The 22771-nt window shown below is 41.5% G+C and overlaps 1 protein-coding gene across 10 annotated transcripts in view; it reads left to right on the forward strand.

Annotated features, from left to right (window-relative positions):
- The window catches only part of DIS3L2 (DIS3 like 3'-5' exoribonuclease 2), a 342664-nt gene that overhangs the window by 24643 nt on the left and 295250 nt on the right, over positions 1-22771 (forward strand). For 6 of the 10 annotated variants that reach the window (XM_059703562.1, XM_059703561.1, XM_059703558.1 and 3 more), the window contains one exon: positions 20849-20959. The exons of the other annotated variants lie outside the window; for them this stretch is intronic. The gene's annotated coding sequence lies outside the window, so the exon portion shown is untranslated. The remainder of the gene's footprint in view (positions 1-20848; positions 20960-22771) is intronic. 10 annotated transcript variants of the gene reach the window in all.

Below are 22771 nucleotides of genomic sequence, written 5' to 3' on the forward strand. Positions count from 1 at the left end.
GTTCTTTTTTCTTTAAAAAAATATTTTTATTGATTTCAGAGAAGAAGGGAAAGGGAGAGATAGATAGAAACATCAGTGATGAGGAAGAATCATTGATTGGTTGCCTCCTGCATGCCCCCCACTAGGGATTAAGCTCATAACCTGGGCATGTGCCCTGACCAGGAATTGAACCATGACTTCCTGGTTCATAGGTTGACATTCAACCACTGAACCACACTGCCCTGGTGAGCTGTTGTTTAATGGGTATAATTTTAAGAGTGAGGTTAGAGTGGAGGATGAGTGAATTGTGTGAACTTGAGGGTTGGGCGAGTGCTAATCATAATGAACCCATCCCCGTCTTCCCTCATAGAAGCTGTAATTTATCCTTGGCCTCACTTTCTGAACTCTCCCTTTCTATCAGTATTTGAACACTTCAGGGTTCTTCCTTAATGAAAATAATTGCAACAACAACAAATGGAAACTCTTGATTTCACCTATGCCTCTTCATAGCCAAATATCATGAAAGAGCCAACTATACTCATCTTCTCTGCCCATTAATTCCTCGGTTTATTTTTCTTTGGTTATTATTTCCATTGCTTTACTAAAACAGCACTCACCAAACTCCCTGAGACATCCATGTGGCTAAGTCTAATGAACACAATTTTTATTTCACTTTTTTTTTATTGCCCATTACCTTCTTGAAACCTTGATTTTCTTGACAACACACTCCCAAGTTTTCTCTTTTATATCCTTCTACATCTTTGCAATTTCGATTTTCTTCTTCCTGGCTACTGAACTTTGAGGCTCCTCAAGTCTCAATCCTAGGCTCTCTCCATTCACTCTCCCTACACTCTCCTAGGCTGATGTAATCTGTATTCAGGACTTCAGTTACTGTTTGTTCTCCTGTGACTTCAAATTTGACCTTAGCCCAGATGTTCTCAGAGCTCTAGATTGTATATCAGCTGCCTGCTTGATATAATTTGTTGGTGTTGCAAAATTACCTCATACTCAGCATGTCCAGTACTGGGCTAATGATCTGTATCCTACTGTAATCCAATAATCCTGTCCCAGTGAATGTTACCATCGTCCATCCAAGTATATACGCCAGAAAGTTATACTTGATCATTCTTTTCCTCTCACCCTTAATGTCCAACTCCTCACCAGGTTTTGTTAATTTGGGTTCCTAAATATTTCTTGATTAACATTTCTTGATCTTAGTAATACTGTCACTTTTACATGGACTGCTCAAATACTCTCCTGACTGGGGGCCCCATTCATTCTTGTCCCCCTGTCTCCTATGCATTTTCTCCCCTGAAGCTAGAGAATCTTAGAATTTAAATCTGGTCATGTTACCCTTTTGATTGAAATACTCCAGTATCTCCTGATTGCTTGTAAGATTAAAAAACCCACCCCAAATTCTTAGTCTTCCCTGCAAGTTCCAGCATGGTATGACCCCTGCTTTCCCTCCTGTCTAAATCCTACCCTATTTGCTCTTTGTTCTCTAAGCCAGTGGTTCTCAACCTGTTGGTCGCGACCCCTTTGGGTGGTCAAATGACCCTTTCACAGGGGTCGCCTAAGACCATCGGAAAACACGTATATAATTACATATTGTTTTTGTGATTAATCACTATGCTTTAATTATGTTCCATTTGTAACAATGAAATTGGGGGTCACCACACATGAGGAACTGTATTAAAGGGTCGCGGCATTAGGAAGGTTGAGAACCACTGCTCTAAGCTGTAGGTACATTCCTTGAGTGTATCATGTACCCTCCCTCTCTAGAGTATAAGTTTCAGTTTGAAATTACACATCAATTTGTATAATTGTTTGATGAACTTCTTTTTTCTACCCTAGACCATAAGCTTCATGAGAGGAAGCTTCTTGAGTTTCTTTTTCTTACCCCCCCCCCCCATTGTATTCCTTAGGGCCAAGCATAGTACCTGGTTCAGTGTAGGAGCTCAATACATTTTTGTTAAATGACTGAATAAGTGAATGGTTCAGTAAAAATGATAAGACATGAAAGGATGTGTGAAGTGACACAAAGATAGCAAGTAATGTTAGCAGATGCTGAAGGCCCTTCTGGGGCAGTGGCATGAGATTCAAGTAGGGTGATGACATATCAAAGCCACACATCAGGAAGGGTAAACTGTCTGTGGGATTAGGGTATTAACAGAAATTCCAGAAGAAAATAAGAGTTTTATTCACTTATGATTTGTAAATCAGAGGATGTAGCCATTAGTATGAACTGAAGACATGTTATGAGGTGGGGGGTGGAGAACAGGGTGTTTGAAAGGCATAAGTTGCAGGGAGCTGATCATTAAAGAGAAGGATTGCTAGTTTATAAACATATCATTTTCTGATTAGTGGGGGGCAACTATATTTTCAATGGTAAGAAAAATGGGTAACATATGATTAAGCATTTATCAACGTCCTGGTTTTGGTTGTGGCTCACAGAGCAAAGGCTTTGGTAGAGCAGTTCCAATATAGGGGGTGTTGCTTATCAACCACACAATCAATGCAGGGAGGCTATTTACTGTGCAGACAGTTTAGAGCTCAAAAGAGTGAAGTCGTGTCTTGTACATAGCTTTTGTATATTTTAGTTTAAAATACAAAATGTTCAAATGTCGGGCAATAAATCTGTTATGCCCAGATTTCAAGATCCCCCAAAGGACATCACTAGGGAGCACCGAGTCCGATGCAAAAGCATAGAGTCTTTATTCAAGCCCGGGGCTTGGTCCCTCTGCCTCCCCTACCGACGCAGCGATAGGGTGCTAGAGAGAGAGAGAGCCTGGAGTTCCAAGAGAACAAAGAATTTATAAGGCTTGGGGTCGGGGGGTGGGAGCACACTCTGACCACTGATTTGGCCGATTCCGGTTGGTTGAGTGAGAGCTGGGGGCTAGTGACGCAAGGGCAGGGTGCAGCTAGGGTCTGGTTACACAAAGACAGGGTGGTGGCTAGCATACTTTTGGCCTTGGGCTAGTTTCCCCCACTTTCCCATTGGCCGAGATAAGGGCAGGCTGAGTAACTGATACATTCTGCGGCTTTTTCTTGGAAGAGTGGTTAGGGACGCAGCTATCAGTCCTGTTCTGTCCTTTCAAATCATGATATTAAAGTCCTTATAATTTCCCCCTTTCCACAAAATTTTGCAAAGTGAGATGGTGTTGATGAATCTGGTTTCTCTCTCTCTCTCTCTCTCTCTCTCTCTCTCTCTCTTTCTTTCTTTTTTTTTTTTTTTGAGTCTTACTGTCATTACCAGAGGGGTTTGGGCTTCCTGCTCTGGGTTTTTCTTGTCCTATGGTGGAGGGAAATGAGACCAAAGTTCAATAGAAGTTTTAGCCCTGGTGGCTGAAGTCTGTAAAGGTTGGATTACTAGGATGCAAGAAGTTAAAAGTGGCAGAAGATAGAGGACTTTAAGCAAAATTGATAGTTAAAACATAAGGGAATATATACTTATTCAAGATTATAAGATTTAAAGTTGCGGCTGTTACCTTAAGACATGGTGGTAGCCTCTGGGCTCAGGTGTCTAACTATTGGCTATAGTAGCCTATACGATGGGTTCCTCCACCTGTGGGGCTGATGAGTAAGCACACCTAATGCATTTCCTTTCCTTTTATTAATGAAAAGAGAAGATTATAATTTGGATGTCCTAGGATTGGTGCCTGTGTCAGTTCTTTAAATTAGTAATATGTTGTTCAGCCCTGTTCCATTGTAGGGGGTCTGGAGAAGAGGCTTTTAAAGCACATATAGCCCTAACCAGTTTGGCTCAGTGGATAGAGCTTCGGCCTGTGGACTGAAGGGTCCCAGGTTCGATTCTGGTAAAGGGCATATACCTTGGTTGCAGGCACATCCCCAGTAGGGGGTGTGCAGGGAACAGCTGATCGATGTTTCTCTCTCATCGATGTTTCTAACTCTCTATCCCTCACCCTTCCTCTCTGTAAAAAATCAATAAAATATATATTTTTTAAAAAGCACATATAAGGGTTGGGAGAGTAAGGAAAAATTGGGGAGCCAATTATAGTAGTCCTGCAAGTCCTAAGAATCCTTGAAGTTATCTTTTAGTTTTGGGTTCAGGGAAAGCTAATATACTCTGTATCTGGGAAGGGTCAAGGCTTAGGCTCCTGGGGTAAGGAAATGCTCTAAAAATTTTATGGAAGTCTGGCAGAATTGAGGCTTCTCCTCAATGACCTTATGTCCTTTTAGAACTAGCATGTGTAATAAATGGAGACTGTTAGACCTATTCTGAGGGGAAGCAGAGAAGTAGATCATCTATATATTGAAGTAAGGTAGATTATAGGGAAATACAATATCTGTGAGATATGCCTTAACAATTTGAGAAAAATAAGTAAGGTTTACAGTATACCCCTGCTGGTAAGGTAGTCCAGGTATATTGTTGATTTTTCCAAGTGAAAGCAAATGAATACTGACTTTCTGAATCAACTGGAATACTGAAAAAAAAAAAAAAGGCACTGGAGAGGTATATGGCAGAGAAAAAACAAGTTTCAGGAGGGATTTTAGACAGTAGGGTATGGGGATCAGGAACTTCAGGGTACCAGGGTATAACTACGCAATTGATAGCTCAAAGGTCTTGATCAAATTGCCAACCCATTCAGACTTCTGTACTGGGAGGATAGGGGTGCTACAGGGACTTGAATAAACTCTTATAAAAATTATCTACAGATTTGGGCATTTCTTACATCAACACTAAGGAAATAAATAAACTTACATGATACATTTTCTGATTGGTGAGGGCAACTGAACTTTCAATGGTAATGATACCAATCTCAGGTTTGGCTGCTGGCTGCTTTGAGAGACAGGTGTTGATGTAAGGAAAGATGGTTTATTCAAGTGCTGGCAGCCTGAGAGGATGTGGACTCCTATCCTAAAGACCATCTTAACATCTCAGTGCAGGCAGGGATTTTTATTAGGAGGTAGAGGGAAAGCACAACAAAGAAATTAGGGGAAGGGCATTTGAAAGTTCTCTGTGTGTTAGTACAGTCTATTCTGATGATTATTGTGAAACTGGTCGAGTGGAGGTCTGCTTTTTATGCTTGAAAGTCAACAAGTCTTCTGGTATCAGAATGTCCAGTTCTGGAATCAGCTTCCTTTGAAGTTAGTTCCTGGATTCTTACACAAATATCCTGTTTATCTCTGGATTACATGTTAGTTAAAAATTCATGTTTTATAAAAACACACACATATATATATAGCTTTCAGAGAGGAAGAGAGAAGGCGAGAGAGATAGAAACATCAATGATGATAGAAAATCATTGATCAGCTACCTCCTGTACCCCCTCACACTGGGGATCGAGCCTGCAACCTAGGCATTTGCCTTGACCCACAATTGAACCATGACCTCCTGGTTCATAGGTCGATGCTCAACCACTGGCTGGGCTACAAAAACACTTTTAACAGAAACAGTATTAAAAGAATGGAGTGATGGGTTATAGTCAGAACAATGAGTAACATATGATTAAGCATTTATTAGTGTCCTAGTTTCTGTTCAGACTCACAGAACAAAGGTTTTGGTCAAGCAATTCCAGTGTATGTGGTACGATTTATCAAACAGCACACAGTCAACCCAGGGGAGCTGTTTAACCTACAGGCAGTTTCAGAGCTCAAAAGAGGAAAGCCATACCTTGTACCTAGCTTTAGAGTTTAAACTGAAAAATGTACAGTGTTGGGCCACAAGTTATAATATTAAAGTTCTTATGAGTCCTCAAGTGCTAAATATGAAGAAGGATGGGCTTGAAGCAGGAGAAGCTATTAGCTACTAGTTTAGGATAGAGACAGTATGGACAAATATTACAAAATGACAGAGACTGTCACATGTTGTCTAGAGTGTAGAGTGAAAATGATAGGATCTGATTGATTGTGGCAGATGGGTTGAGGTAACAAAATTTTAATGTTTCATCATTTCAGTCTCAAATTCAGCACTTCACTTTTCCTTGGGAAGTGGTGGAATTTTCTACAAACTTCATTGAGCTGTTATTTAGCAAGCATTTTGCTAGGTTTGGGGATTGCAGAAGTGAATAAAATATTTCATAATCTAAGTCTCTTAATTACTAGTATATTTGGTAGTATAATTTTAAAACTTAGATTAAAACTATATAAACCTAAATTTTACTTAGCATTATAAAATTTTACAAGTTAGAGAAGCTTTTGGGAGCTAGAGTTCAAGATGACATGATGTCAGCCTTGTTCTAGTACATGAGATGACCTTTTTTTCCTTATCAGTAATCCTGGATTGATATCAGCAGTCCCAGAATTAGCCCTGAGGTTTGAAACACTTAAGTTTAATTTAATAGAGATTTTCATAGAGATCCTAAAATGATAGGTTGGACATTCTGGTCAAGATGACGGCATAGATAAACATGGTATTCACTGACTCCCACAACCACATCAAAATTTACAACTAAAATACAGAACAACTAACATTCAGAACCACCTGAAATGTAGCTGAATGGAAGTCCTACAACTAGGGAATTAAAGAAGAAGCACATCAGGACTGGCAGGAGGGGCAGAGATGTGGGGTAGAGTCATGGAACTGGCTGGTCCTACATCCACATGTGGTGGTTTAAAAGTGGGAGGGATATGAAGGAGCAAGGGGTCCCTGCCCCACATCAGGCCCCTAGCCTAGTGTTCCAGTGCCAGGAAGAGAAGCCCCCACAACTTCTAGCTGTAAAAACCAGCAGGGATTGTGGCTCAGTGACAGAAGCTGTGGGAGTCTCAGGTAGTTCCTCTTAAAGGGCCCAAGCACAGACAGACTTGGACTTAATCCCTCTGAGCTCCAGTGCTGGGGCAGCAGCTGGAAAGGAACCTGGGCCATTTGGGGAGGAACTAACTTGTCTGGAATCAGGGCAAGAGCTGGGAGGGCAGCTTTCTCCCAGACAGAGGTGCTGGCAGAGGCCATTGTTCCCGTTGCTGAGCCCTCCCTACCACGGAGCTGAAAGACTGTGCCATATCTGAATCCCCATCAACCTGTCTTACACTTTTCACTCTCCCCTGTTGATTCCTTGAGACCCCACCACTCCCTACTTGCAGGCTCATCCAAACCATTTCCAGTGTTTCTGCCTGTACAACTGGCCTCTCTTGCCTCATGCTTTGAATTCTTCTAAAAGCTTTCAAACAGGCAACAGCTGGCATCAGCTTTCCCCCTACCTCTTGATAAGTGGCCCCAGACTTGGCACTAGTGGCAGCCCACCCTGTTCACAGCTTGGCTTCTCCTGGACACCTCCAAGCTCAACACAAGTCTCAGCCAGCTGCATATTGCATTGTAGCTCATGCTGGGTGGCCCCGGGCAGGGCACAGGCAGAGGCTGACTTTGCACCTTCTGGGAGAACTCAGAGCCAGTGCACCTGGTGGTCAATTTTGACTGCCGGGGTCCAACCCCAGCGGGTCCAGGGGTCCCCCAAAGGTGTGGACGGAGTCGGCGAAGAAGGAATGACACGGAGACAGCGTTCAGTTGATCAGCAGCCTTGCCAGGATCTCTAGCCACAATCTCCAGCCAAGTTCTGGTCTGGATCTCCAGAGAGGTTCTGCTTCGGATCTCCAGCCAGGTTCTGTGGCCATGTTCCCTTGCTAGGTTCTCCAGCCAGGTTCTGTCCAGGTTCTCCAGCCAGGTTCAGTCACCAGGTTCTAGTCAGGTTCTCTTGCCAATTTCTGTAGTCAGGTTCAGTCCAGGATCTTTTGCCATGTTCTCTCCAGCGAAGTTCTTCTGTCTGTAGGTTCTGTGTAGGTTCTGTCTTCTTGGCTCTCTTCTTAAGTTCTGTCTCTTTCTGTCTTGTTACATCTGTATTTATACCAGTTGATTCAATCCTATCAATCTCTATTACAAAGGTTAGGGCGTTTCTTATCTCCATTCCAGGGAGTAAAGATTATGTAGCTTAAGCATGATTGTTCCTAGTTAAAGTGATTAATTACCCGCCTGGCACTTAATTGAGGGGTTTTATTACCTCCCTAACTTCAGGGGAAAATCCCTACCTGGGGAAACAACCTTTCTTGGAGAGGAGACCTTGGTTAAAACACAGCGCCAAGAAGGTGAGCAAACATATTAAGAACCATATGCCATATATGCCAGGTCCCTTGAAACAGCAAGGAAGGACCGGCTCCCGGCATTTGACCACGCTGGATTAGAAGCCTACCATCTCCATGAGTGACACATTAAAGGGGTGGACTCGGTGAGCACGAGAGCCCCACTGAAGTAAGTCCTGCTCCATAGGGTCAGCTCCTACATAGAAGCTCTTCAGCTATAGTTGTAGCTGATCCTTGCAACTGATTGACCTGGGGGTCAATCCCTCCCAGTGACGCCAACATAAATCAAGGCTCTTACAATAAGACAGTACAGACAGCTCACACAGGGGCACACCTAAAGTGTCCAGCTCAGGTGACTGGGGAGGCTGAGCCACTGGATCCTACAGAACACCTACTACACAAGGCCACTCTACCAAGTCTGGAAGACATAGCAGCTCTACCTAATACATAGAAACAAACACAGGGAAGCAGCCAAAATGCAGAGCCAAAGAAACATGTTACAAATGAAAGAACAGGAGAAATCTCCAGAAAAAGAACTGAATGAAATGGAAGGAAGAAAACTACTGGATACAGAGTTCAAAACAATGGTTATAAAAATGCTCAAGGAACTTAATGAGAACTTCAAGAAACTTAGAATTTTAAGAAAATTAGAACATCAAGGTAAAAAAGGATGTCAGAAATGAAGTATATACTAACTGAAATAAAGAGTAATATACAGGGTATCAACAATAGAGGACGTAGAGAATCAAATCAAGAATTTGGAATTATAAGGAAGGAAAAAAAACCCACCGAATCAGAATAGTAAAAAGAAAAATGTGAAGATAGTGTAAGGAGCCTCTGGGACAACTTCAGGCATACCAACATTCGCATCATGGGGTTACCAGAAGCAGAAGAGAGGGAGCAAGAAATTGAAAACCTGGTGAAAGAAATAGACATACAAGTTCAGGAAGTACAGAGAGTCCCAAACAAGATGAATCCAAAGAAGCCCACCAAGACACATCATAATTAAAATGCTAAAGGTTAAAGACAAAGATAGAATCTTAAAAGCAGCAAGTTACCTACAAGGAAGTACCTATATGACTGTCAGCTGATTGCTCAACAGAAATTTTGCAGGCCATAAGGGGGTGGCAAGAAATATTTAAAGTGATGAAAAGCAAGGACTTACAACCAAGATTACCCAGAAAAGCTATCATTTAGAATTGAAGATCAGATAAAGAGCTTTCCAGACAACGACAAGCTAAAGGAGTTCATCACCACCAAACCAGTATTACATGAAATGTTAAAGGGTCTTCTTTAAGAAGAAATAAAAGTTATAAAATATGAACAGTAAAATGGCAATAAATGCAAATCTATTAACAATTGTATCTAAAAATCAAAATAAATGAACAAGGAATCTAATGAAATAAACTTATGCATAAAATAGAGCCAGAGGCATGGAAACATGGAACAGATTGACAAATCTCAGAGGGAAGGGGGAGAGGGTGGGAAGAGATGAAAGAAATTATATGTATGTATGTATTACCTATGTACACAGACAATAGGGTGGTGAAGGCCTGGGACATGGTGGGAACCTGGTGGAAGGAAGCAATGGGCGAATAAAAAGGGGTACATCTGTAATATTCTCAACAATATAGGTTTTTAAAGAATATGTTTTTATTGATTTTTAGAGAGAGAGGAAGGGAGAGGAATGAGAGATAGAAACATCAATGAGAGAGAAATATCAATTGGCTGCTTCCTGCATGCTCCTTATTGGGGATTGAGGCCACAACCCGGGGATGTGCCCTAACCAGGAATTGAACTGGTGACTTCTTGGTTCATGGGTCTCTGGTCAACCTCTGAGCCACACTGGCCGGGCTGTGTTGACTTTTTTTTTTTAAAAAAAATATTTTTATTGATTTCAGAGAGGAAGGGAGAGGAACAGAAAGATAGAAACATCAATGAGAAAAGAGAGTCCTTGATCGGCTGCCTCTTGCAATTTCCACACGGGTTCAAACCCGCAACCCAGGCATATGCCCTGACCTTGAATTGAACGGTAACCTCCTGGTTCAGAGGTCGATGCTCAGCCACTGAGCCACGCAGCCAGGCTGTGTTGACTTCTTGATGTCCACCTGCCAGGGCCTTCAAGAACTCTAAGCTGTCATCTGGCATCTAGTTGGTCTTGTCACAACCCCAAGGCAGCCTGGCCTCTTTCCTTTGTCTTGGTTGTTCCTTCAAGGGCTTATTCTCGAGCCTTCCAACATCTTCTCCATATTAATTATCTCACAGGTGGATGCACCAGGGAGGGTGCCCAGAGGAGGCGTGGGGGTGATGCAGGGCAGCCAGAACTACATGCCAAAGGGATCTGGGTGAGGAACAGGTGGGGCTGCACCAGCCATTCCTTCTAACCCAGAGGGATGGAGTGGGCACCAAGGTGAGGGGACTGTGTGAGAGGGAATAAGCATTGCTGAGCTTTCTGTCCACTTGACATGTGTTCAGAGAAGGAGGAATGGATGGGACTGGGCTGGTTGTCTTCATGAAGTTGGAGATTTAATTAGGTGGGAACAGAGGAATTAGGGGCAATAAAGGATTTTAAAAAATATATTTTTATTGATATCAGAGAGGACGGGAGAGAGAGAAAGAGAAAAACATCAGTGATGGGAGAGAATCATTGATTGGCTGCCTCTTGCATGCCCCCATTGGGATTGAGCCCGCCATCCAGGCATGTGTCCTGACCGGGAATTGAACCGTGATCTCCTGGTTCACAAGTTGATGTTCAACCATTGAGCCATGCCAGTCAGGTAAAAAAGGTTTTTTGTTTGTTTTAAATAAAATAAAATGATAGGTTGTAGGTAAACGGTGTTAAGCCAATGTCATTAAAGTGAAGTAATTATACATAAGTCCTTACTACTTAAGGATAAAACAGAGAACTTAAATTCTAACTACTCTTTTTGGTCTTATGAGAAGAGATCTAATGTTGAATAAGTTGAATAAGAATTTCTTAAATTTTTATTCATCTATGTCAATGACCAGGTCCTAGAAATATAAAGAAAAATAATTTACCCAATTTTTTTTTTTTTATGAATGGTGCTTTTGGTGTCATGACAAGAACTATTTTTACCTAATCCTAGGTCATAAACTTTTTCTCTTATGTTTTATTCTAAAAGTTTTTAGTTGTATGTTTGGCCTAGTTTTCATTTTGAATTAATTTTTGTATAAGATAAGAGGTTTAGGTCAAGGTTTATTTTTTGGTCGTTTGATGTCCAATTGTTCCAGCGCCATTTGTTCAAAGGCTATTTTCCCTCCTTTTGCACCTCTGTCAAAAATCAGTTGAGCATGTTTGTATGGATCTATTTCTAGGTTCTCTATGTTGTTCCATTCATTGGTCTAGTCAGTGTCTATCCTACTGAAAGTACCACATTATCTTGATTTCTATTGATATGTAGCTTAAAATCAGGTACTACGTTTCCTCTTTAATTTTTTTCATTATCTTAGTTATTCTAGTTCCTTTACATTTCCATATAAATTTTAAGATAAGCTTGTCTATAACTACAAGAAATCTGGGAATTCTTTTTAAAAATATCTTTTATTAATTTCAGAAGGAAAGAGAGAGGGAGAGAAAGATAGAAACATCAATGATGAGAGGGAATTATTGATTGGCTGCCTCCTGTACGTCCCCCACTGGGGGTCGAGCCCACAACCCAGGCATGTGCCCTTGACCGGAGTCGAACCTGGGACCCTTTAGTCCGCAGGCCGATGCTCTATCCACTGAGCCAAACCGGCTAGGGCAATCTGGGGATTCTGATAGGAATTGTATTAAATTTAAAGATCCGTTTGGGGTGAATTGACATTTTTCCTATGTCATAGTCTACCAGTATCAACATCTTACCACTTTAGGTGAAATGTAGGAACCTTACCACCATTTAGGCCCCTGTATCCTCCTTACTTTATAATTAGTTGTTGTAAATATCTCCTTTATGTAAATTGAGAACAATATCAGATAATATAGTACTTTTCCTTTTAACCATGTAACATAATTTTAAAAACTTCAGGAGAAAGTTAGTCCAGTACATTTACCTGTAAAGTTACCAACATTAGTTACTTTTTACTTCTAGCAGTTCTGTTTAATGCTTTAAATATTTGTCTTTTAGGAAGCTTTTTCACTTGCTTTTTTTCTTTATACACATTATGGTTTTAAAATAGTTTATTTATTGTTTTATGACCTGAAACTATTTCGTACCACATTTTGCTGGGTTTTTTTTTCTGACTCTCAATCATGATGTCTCTGTTCCTAAGGCTCTCTTCCTCATGTGTTTTGTAAATATTATCAGACATTTGACTATAGGAATATTCTGAATTGGATAGTTCTGTGAGGATTTTTTAAATTCAGCCAGCGCCCTGGGGCATTACCAACCTAGGATCATTTAAAGTTAGTGTATGTATTTGGGGTTGCATGACTGTGCTGCCCCCAAGAGCAGCCTGGATCAAAACAAACACATTTCTTGATTGTTTTCTTCACCAGTCAGTGCATTTTTTCCCTAGCCCGCTGTTTCACTGAGTTGGTTGCCCTTTATGGGTCTTGTTTTTTTGCAGGGGGATCATGCCTCATGTAGTCAGAGCCTTATTTTCTGTCCCCCTCGTAGCTTTAGACTATAAACCTGTTGGCAATGACACCAAGATGTGCACCAGTCTCTGTAGCCTCAGCTTCTACATATTCTGGGTTCTAGCTCATGATATTGGGGATTTTATTTTCTCTTTTGAGCTCTCCACTATGCTGTCAAGAAGTTGGTAATATTTTGTTCAATAGTTGTAGTAATTTGATATCAGTAAGTTTTTCAGGATATTGACTCCACTAAATGATCAGAAACAGAATTTTCTGCCACACCATGCTTTAGATCACAGATTGTTGGGTTAGGGACCTGCTCCTGGTTACTTCAGAATCTTTCAGAACTGGTCACCTGGGACAAAAGTTGCTTGCTGTCTCTCAGAAGAGGCTGTAGATGTGACACTTGTCCTTAAAAGAAAGGAGTATGGTCATATTTTGCTCTGCTATCACATTTGCCAAGCAAGTGGAGAGGCTCCAGGAGAGGGGAAATGTTCAGCTGTGTCAAGGGCTACAGTAAGGTCAAGTAAGACCAAGACTGAAAATTGATAGTGGGATTTCACAATCAGAAGATCTTTACCAAAAGAGTCTCTATGGAACGGAGTGGGAAGAAGCGTATTGGGTTTTTTAATCTCTGGGAAGATAGTTCTTACCCAGGCGATTCCCATTTTGTCAGAAAGCATGACTTTTTATAAATAGGTGGCTATTTATTTTATAATCTCTTATTTTAATTCTCTCTGGGTTCCAACCCTGCCTTTGGTAGATTAGCTCTGTCTGTCATAGAAACTGGATTCAGTCATAGAGTGTAGGACAGGGGTGGGCAAACTTTTTGACTCGAGGGCCACAATGGGTTCTTAAACTGGACCGGAGGGCTGGAACAAAAGCATGGATAGAGTGTTTGTGTGAACTAATATAAATTCAAAGTAAACATCATTACATAAAAGGGTACAGTCTTTTTTTTTTTTTTTAGTTTTATTCATTTCAAACAGGCCGGATCCGGCCCGCGGGCCGTAGTTTGCCCACGGCTGGTGTAGGACCTATCCAGTGTGTACCTATTCTTTTTTTTTATTTGTTTTTTTGTTAGTCCTCTCTCAAGGATATTTTTCCCCATTGATTTTTAGAGAGAGTGAAAGGGAGAGGGAGAGAGAGAAACATCGATGTGAGAGAGACACATTGATTGGTTGACTCCACATCCATCCTGACCAGGGCCAGGGATCTAACCTGCAACTCAAGTATGTGCCCTTGATCTGGACTCGAACTTGTGACCTTTTGGTCCTTGGGTCGATGCTCTAACCATAGGCCAGGACCAATGTGTACCTATCCTTAAAGCTTTCATTTTATCTCCTCAAATGAGATAATCAGAAGACTGGTATAGTAAGAGTTGAGCTGGGGTGTGAAAGTAAGAGAAAGAAGTTATGAGATATTGCCAGTTTTAACATGAAGTTTTTGTTCTGTGGAGTTTTTAAAAATTATTATGAAAGTTTCAAATATACAAAAACTAGAGGGAGTAGTTCATCACCCTCCATTGACCTATTTCCCAAATTCAAGAATTTTTCCATATTTGCCTTTTTATTTCTCTTTCCTTTGCTGAAATATTTTAAAGAAATCCCTGACATCATTTATTGGAATTTCACATACACATATACATGCTTTACAATTTGAAAATTGTTATCTACAGTCATAACGTCATTACCATACCTGATACAAAATTGACAGTTCTTTGGTATAACCTACTATACTGAGAGTATTACTGAGGCCTCTTTTATTTATTTATTTTATTTCTTAAAAAATACATATTTATTTATTTCAGAGAAGAAGGGAGAGGGAGAGAGATATATAGAAACATCAATGATGAGAGAGAATCAATTCCCACACGCCCCCCACTGGGAATTGAGCCTGCAACCTGGGCATGTGCCCCTGACCGGAATCGAACCCGTGACCCTTCAGTCCGCATGCCGACACTCCATCCACTGAGCCAAACCGGCCAGGGCTTGCTTGTTTGTTTGTTTATTTATTTAAACTTCGAACATGCTGAGGTTGTTTCTCCTTTGTTGTTTTTCGTGCTTGTCATGCCCTCTCCCAAGAAGTCTCTACCTGGAGACCTTCACGTGGTGGACTTCTCATCATTTGGATCTTGGCTACAGTATTTTTTCCTCAATAGAGGCTTTTTCTAATCACCAAAGCTAAAGCAGTGCTCTCTTTCTCCGTTCCATTTGTCACCATCTCTTCAGTCTGTTTTATTGCCGTAGTGGTTGCTTGTCTTCTCCACCCCCTAGGTGGTCAATACCATGGGAGTAGGGACTTTGTAAGGTCATGTTGTGTTCATTGCTCTTTACCGAGAGCCTGAAGAGGTCCTAGAATATAGCAATGAAGCACATGTTTAGAAACAAGTCAGCTATTAGATTAATAAGAAAAGATTCCAAAATTTTCTTAATATTTTATAACCATTATCTCTCCCTACAACTGAATCCCAAGAGCTTTAACCAACAGCTGTGTTTGCAAAAAGTGCTGGATTGTTGTCCCTTTCAGGACATTTAATCTTTTAAATCCTCAAAATATTTTATAAAATGTGAATAAAGTCACTTCTGACCTGTTGAGAGGCAGTATTTGTACTGACATAACTCTCATTTGAGATCACTTTATTTGAGCTTGCAGCTAATAAATCTGTTTTGGCCCATGTGAAACAGGATGAAGTGATTTTGTAGCCCACATATCGTTTAACTGGTTATTTGAACTTTTATTTAGTACATCATTTGTATTCTCTGTTAAGGGGGTGTTTTTCATTGTTATATTGTCAATTGTCGGGAATGTTCTTTAGCATGAGAAAAAATGTAACTCAATAAACAGGTATGATTTTATAATTAAAGATTTGGATTCTTGTTGGAAACATAATTTCAAACCTAAAGAAATGATTGAAATCAGCAAATTAACACTGATGTAATGGCATTGATGTAATCTATATATTCTATTTAAATGTCTTCAAGTTCCTCAGTCATGCTCTTTATATCCAAAGAAAATCCTGGCTAAGTTGGTTGAACCTCGTTCCATGCACCAAAAGGTTGCCGGTTTGATTCCCGGTCAGGGCACATGCCCAAGTTGCGGGTTTAGTTCCTGGGTACGTTTAGGGAGGTAACCAATTGATGTTTCTCTCTCACATTGATGTTTATTTCTCTCTCCCTATTCCTTCCTCTCTCTCTCAAAAAAATCCTGCATCACAAGTAGCATAGAGTTGTCATGTGTCTTTAGTCTCCTTTAATCTGGAACAGTTTTAACATTTTTGAAGATTATAGGCCAGTTTGTAAATATGTTTTTTTTTTTTTAAATATTGATTTCAGAGAGAGAATGGGAGAGGGAAAGAGAGCTAGAAACATCAGTAATGAGAGAGAAACATCTACTGGCTGCCTCCTGCACTTCCCCTACTGGGGATCTATCCCTCAACCCAGGCATGTGCCCTGACCTCCTGGTTCATGGGTTGACACTCAACCACTGAGCCATACCGGCTGAGCTATGCAGTTATTTTGTAGCAGGTTTAATTCATGTTTCACAAATGACGTGTTTTTCATTATGTATCAGGAGGCATGTGATGTTGACTTGTCCCATTATAGGTGTCTACTTTAATCACTTGGTTATGGTAGTCTGCCAGATTGCTCTACCGTCAAGATATGCTTTTCTTCTTTGTATTTAATAAGTATCTTAGAGACTATTTTGAGACTATTTAATATTCTGTTACTCCTCAAAACTGTTACCCATTAGTTTTAATCATCCACTGATGAATCTGAATTAATTATGATGATGATTGTCAATGGTAATATTCTAATTCCATAATTTTTTCTACAATTATTAGTTGGGATTCTGATGTAAGGAAGAACTTCCCCCTTCCATTTACTTATTTGTTTTTTTACAGTATGAACTCATGTGTTCTTATTTAATGGTTTACATATAAGCTGTCATCATTAAAAATATTTAATCCTTAAATGATTATATATTTGGCCAGTGGGAATCTTTTCAACTGGCTCCTGTGAACTTATGTCATGTCTCCATCACTTTTTGAGTGTTTCCTTACTTTTTGGAATGACAAGATACTTTAGGCCAGGGCTTGGAAAACTTTTTTCTGTAAGTGGCCAGATAGTAAATATTGTTGGCTTTGTGGGCCATATAGTCTCTGTGGCAACTACTTAACTCCACCCTCACAGCAGGAACGCAGCCATAGACAATTTGTAAATGAATGACTGTGACTGTGTTCCAATAAAACTTTATTTATAAAGAAAGGTGAATGTCTGGATTTGTTTGGCCTGTGTGCTATAGTTTGCCAACCCCCCTCTAGGCTCATATTGTACTTTCCTCAAGCCAGTCTCAGAATTGGCCATATTTCTAAGGAGCCCTGGATCCTTTTTGCAGTGAATGGTATTTAGAAAGTGAGAACAAGCCTGGCTGGTGTGGCTTAGTGGATTAAGTATCGTCCATGAACCAAAAGGTTGCTGGTTCGATTCCTGGTCAGGGCATATGCCTAGGTTGTGGGCTTGATCCTGGTGGGGGGGAGGGGGGAAGGAGAGGGGTTGCAGGAGGCAGCCTGATGATTTTCTATCTCTTCTTCCTTCCTCTTTAAAATCAATAAAAACATATTAAAAATATTTTTAAAAAGTGAGATCTGTGTGGCTTAGTGGTTCAGTGTTGACCTATGGATCAAGAGTTCATGGTTCACTACCGGGTCAAGACATATGCCTGGGTTGTGGGCTCGATCCCCAGTGTGGGGCATGTAGGAGGCAGCCAATCAATGGTTCTCTCTCATCATTGATTTTCTATCTCTCTCTCCCTCTGCCTTCCTCTCTGAAATCAATAAAAATATTTTTTAAAAAAGTGATATTGGGTACTAGATATGTTCATTGCTACTGGGATATTGTTTATTCTAGACCATCTTAGACAGAGCTAGATAATATAAGAATATATACATACATACTTGTATACATTTGTGTGTGTGTGTGTGTGTGTGTGTGTGTAGACACATCTATATTTCTGTGGATGGTCCATCTATTTCTCTCCCTTTTTGCACTTTTTGACATTTCCTCTGTATCTCTTTATATATTACTAGCGGCCTGGTGCACAAAATTCATGCACGGTTAGGGTCCCTAGGCCTGGCCTGTGATCAGGGTCTATCTTCCCTGGCTGCCAGCAGCTGGCCCTGTCCCCTGCCACCACAGCCACAGTCGCCCTCTGTGTGGGGGGCAACTGGCAGGATGATTGGGGCTGGTGGACGTGCCAATACCCACCCCTGGTTCCCTGTTTGGGTGATCAGAGCCTGCTGGCCATGGGGAGGAACTGAGAGGTTGGCAGGCAGGCCCCAATCCAGCGATCAGGGCCTGTGGGCTGGGGGCAGCTCCTGCATTGAGTGCCTGCCCCTTGGTGGTCCGTGCACATCATAGATGACAAGTTGTACTGCTGTCTGGCCGATTTACATATTACACTTTTATATATATAGATAAACTATTGAGTTATAATGATATGTTGGGGAGCACAAGAGTCTTGGTTGGAAAGTTGTAAGGAGGACATTCTGATAAAAGGGAAGTGTGTGGAAGGCCACCTGCCCTGTTTTTTTTTTTTAAATTAATAAATCTTTATAGTTCAGATTATTACAGATGTTCTTCTTTTTTCCCCCCATAGCTCCCCTCCACCTGGTTCTCACCCCACCCCATGCCCTTACCCCCTGCCACTGTATTCATCCATAGGTGTAAGATTTTTGTCCAGTCTCTTCCCACACCCCCCACACCTCCTTCCCCCCAAGAATTGTCAGTCTACTCCCTTTCTATGTATGCCCCTGCTTCTATTATATACACCAGTTTATTCTGACTTAATTTTTAGTTCACTTGTTGATAGATATTTATTTGTTGTCACTTTGTTGTTCATAATTTTTATCTTTACCTTTTTCTTCTTCTTCCTCTTCTTAAAGAATATCCTTCAGCATTTCATATAATCCTGGTTTGGTGGTGATGAACTCCTTTAGCTTTTTCTTGTCTGTGGAGCTCTTTATCTGACCTTCAATTCTACATGATAGCTTTGCTGGGTAGAGTAATCTTGGTTGTAGGTTCTTGCTATTCATCACTTTGAATATTTCTTGCCACTCCCTTCTAGCCTGCAAAGTTTCTGTTGAGAAATCAGCTGACAGTCGTATGGGTACTCCCTTGTAGGTAACTGACTTTCTTTCTCTTGCTGCTTTTAAGATTCTCTTTGTCTTTAACCCTTGGCATTTTAATTATGATGTGTCTTGGTGTGGTCCTCTTTGGATTCCTCTTATTTGGGGTTCTCTGCACTTCCTGGACTTGTAAGTCTATTTCTTTCATCAGGTAGGGGAAGTTTTCTGTCATGATTTCTTCTAATAGGCTTTCAGTATCTTGCTCTTTCTCTTCTTCTGGCACCCCGATAATTTGGATGTTGGTACGTTTGAAGTTGTCCCAGAGGCTCCTTACACTATCTTGATATTTTTGGATTCTTTTTTTGTTTTGCTTTTCTGGATGTGTGTCTTTTGCTTCTTCGTATTTCAAATCTTTGACGTGATTCTTGGTATCCTCTAGTCTGCTGTTGGATCTCTGTATATTATTTTTAATTTCAGTCAGTGTATGTTTAATTTCTGACTGGTCCTTTTCCATTTTTTTGGCATTCTCATTAAGATCCTCGAAGGTCTCACTAAGTTCCTCGGAGGTTTGTAGAAGGTTCTTGAGTAACCTTATAACTGTGGTTTTGAACTCTATGTCCTCCATTAGTTTGCTTTCCTCCATTTCTTTCATTTGTGACATGTTTCTTTGTCTCCGCATTTTTGGCTGACTGCAAGGACCCGCTGTGTCTACAGTGGAAGAACTGCTGTGCTGGAGACATCCTTATGGGGTAGAATTTGCTCTAGTGGGGCTTTCGTGCTCACTGAGTCTGCTTCTTGAGTGTGTCCCTTATGGATGTGAGGAGTTGAAATCTGGTATCTGACAATGGGTACCCTGGCTCCTGGATCTCTAAGTCAACCACTGTGTGAGTCCACCCAGCAGGAGCTACAGCGATATCAGCAGATTTCTCCTCTTTGTTTGGGGTTTGGAAGTTTTGGAGCTCTGTGACCCAGCTGCAGTTTGTTAGGTTAGGCTGCAGAAGCGCAGGTGATTCCTTTGCTCTGCTGAGCACAGCTTGGGTGGGGATGTAAGTTGAGTGGGGCGGCGTCCCAGAGAATCACTAGGGCGGAGCAAACAGCAATGGCTGTCGTCAGCCATCTCCGCACCTCTCCGCACCTCTGCATCCTGAGTCCCACGCCCCCTCAGCAACAATGATTCCTGCGAGCAGCTCTGCGAGAAAGTCACCATCGCTTTCCGACCCACTGCAAAACAGTCCAGTTTCTCCCCGTAGGAGTATGGGACCCCAGAGTCTCGCCGTAAATGAGTTCAGTGCATTTGAGAGCTTGTATCCCAGGGATGGGCAAACTTTTTGACTCGAGGGCCACAATGGGTTCTTAAACTGGACCGGAGGGCCGGAACAAAAGCATGGATGGAGTGTTTGTGTGAACTAATATAAATTCAAAGTAAACATTACATAAAAGGGTACGGTATTTTTTTTTTTTTTTAGTTTTACTCATTTCAAATGGGCCGGATCCGGCCCACGGGCCGTAGTTTGCCCACGGCTGTTATCCCCTTCCAATTGAAAAAAACGGCGCACCCTGGTGCAGCCCGGTTCGCGCACCCCCGTACCTCTGTTCTTGGTGCCTCTGCACCTCCTACCCAGTCTCAATGCGCTTTTTTCTTTCCTTCTAGTTGTAGAACTTCTACTCGGCCAGCTTTCCCGTGGTTCTGGATGATAGCTGTTTTGTCTTATAGTTATAGTTTTAATGTTGTTGTGGGGGGCAGCACATACAGGTTTATACCTTATGCCACCATCTTGGTTCTTCCTGCCTGCCCTGTTTATCAGAATTCCTACTTAGGGGAGTGCCAAAGGCAGTGCCCCTAATTATTCCTTGACCTTTCCAAATAAGTCTGTGTATGTGCAGACCCCTGAGTGTTTACTGGAATCCTTATGCTTAATCCCTGGATGCCCTTGCCTAGAGGACAATGTAAACACATGTGTCCTCCCAAGATTACTCACCCTATTGATTGTAGCTAAAGATAAAAAAATTCCAATAAAGGCCTAACAAGGCAAGCACTAGAGGCTGCTCTGGCCACTAGAGCTGGGCAAGCCCCTTAGCCCTCTTTTTCACAGTCAAACTGTGTTTGAGTAATCTGTTCATCCATCATTCAGGGGCTACTGGTCAGCCTCGGCAAGGTGGTGCCCGTGTGAGGACCAAGGAACGCAAGTAGACGTGGCGGAACCCTCTAAAACGAAGAGGAAGGAAACAAAAGTAACCGCGCAGTAAGTCATTGGAGCCTGCTTGGGATTTCCAAGTTCGAGGGAATTGTTTTTCAGCTAAGGATTCAGAATAGGACAGCAACTATCCACCGAGTAACATGTCTCTGTTACTTAAAAAGTATTAAAAGCTAATGGTGCCTCAGTTATACAAGAACAATTAAGGAGCCTGTTACAAATCATTATAATTTATAATTCTTGGTTCCCTTAGGATTTCCAAGTTCGAGGGAATTGTTTTTCAGCTCAGGTTTCACAATGGGACAGAAGTTATCTGTAGAACAACAACAATATATAATAGTGCTGTTAATGTAAAAAAACCATTGAAGCCTGTAAAGAATTTTTGTGAGTTTATTTGAGCCTGACTGTCTGTGAACATATGCCGGGAAGCAGAACCTCAACAAATTGAGATAATGCTCCGGAGAATGGCAGGTTACATCTGTATTTATACATTGCAATCAAAGGAGGGATGTAGGTGGGTTACATGAAATTCATTGTGATAGATTAAGGAGGTGGGATAAAGCAAAGCGGGGAAACCCCTGGGATTGCATAAAAAGTAAAATGATAGATACATACTTAGGTGGGTGCAGGAACAATTAACATGATCATGAAGGAATTTGTGGTATCTGTCCTGGCGCCCAGCACATTTGGTTGTGCCCCAGGAGGTCCAGAAAACGGGAAGTTACAAGTTACCCAGACACTTCAAGGGTATGTTATCATAGATGCAAAAAGACAGATAGGCTCAGTTAAGGTAAAGGTTGACCTTGTCAGTGAAGATACCAGCCTAGGACATAACTGCCCACCATAACTGCTTTTAGTTAAAGTTTAATTTCAGACCATCCTTTGTAGTTAATTTAGGTTTCTGAGTTTGCAAGACTGCCATGCAGGCCTCCTCTGAGCTTGTCAGGTAAGCATGTGACCTCTTCCGTCCACAGTCCTTAAGCAGTTGTTAAAGGCGAATGGTGCCTCGGTTACCAAGAAATAATTAAAGGGCCTTTTACAGACTATTATAACTTACTAGTGGCCTGGTGCACAAAATTTGTGCATGGAGGAGGGGAGGGGAGTCCCTCAGCCTGACCTGCACCCTCTCGCAACCCAGGACCCCTTGGGGGATGTCTGACTACTAATTTAGGACTAAACTGGCAGTCGGACATCCCTCTTGCAATCTGGGATCGCTGGCTCCTAACCACTCTGCCTGCCTGCCTGATTGCCCCTAACTGCTCGCCTCCCTGCCTGATCACCCCTAACTGATTGCCTGCCTGCCTGATCACCCCTAACTGCCTCTGCCTCAGCCCCTGCTGCTGCAGCTTCATCTGGAAGGACATCGGAAATGACGTCCAGAAGGTCGTTCAGCTGTCTGGTCTAATTAACATATTACGCTTTTATTATTATAGATAATCCTTGGTTCCCTGATGCTGGAACACTAGACCTTGATCTCTGGGAACAAGTAGGCAGGAATTTAAAGAGAAATTAGGCCCAGGTGTTGTGGCAAGCCCCTTAACCCTTCTTTCACAGTCAAATCGTGTCTGAGTAATCTGGTCATCCGTCGTTCAGGGGCTGCTGGTCAGCCCTGGCAATGATATCTCCAACTTCATTTCAAAACCACAGGCCTTTATTCTAGTTTTTACACTTTCTATATTTGTAATTCCTTTCTCACATTCACAAGTCCGACTCCTATTATCCACAGTATATTTACTTATTTGTTTACTGTTAGAATATCCAGAAAGTAGTTTTAGAATTGCTAAGCCATACCTCTTTAAAAAACGATTAATTTGAGTTTAATTTTTATTTCTTTTTTGTTTTTAACTGTTCAAAAGTTAT

Source organism: Myotis daubentonii, chromosome 7 (genome assembly GCF_963259705.1).
Source record: "Myotis daubentonii chromosome 7, mMyoDau2.1, whole genome shotgun sequence".
Classification (NCBI taxonomy): Eukaryota; Metazoa; Chordata; class Mammalia; order Chiroptera; family Vespertilionidae; genus Myotis; species Myotis daubentonii.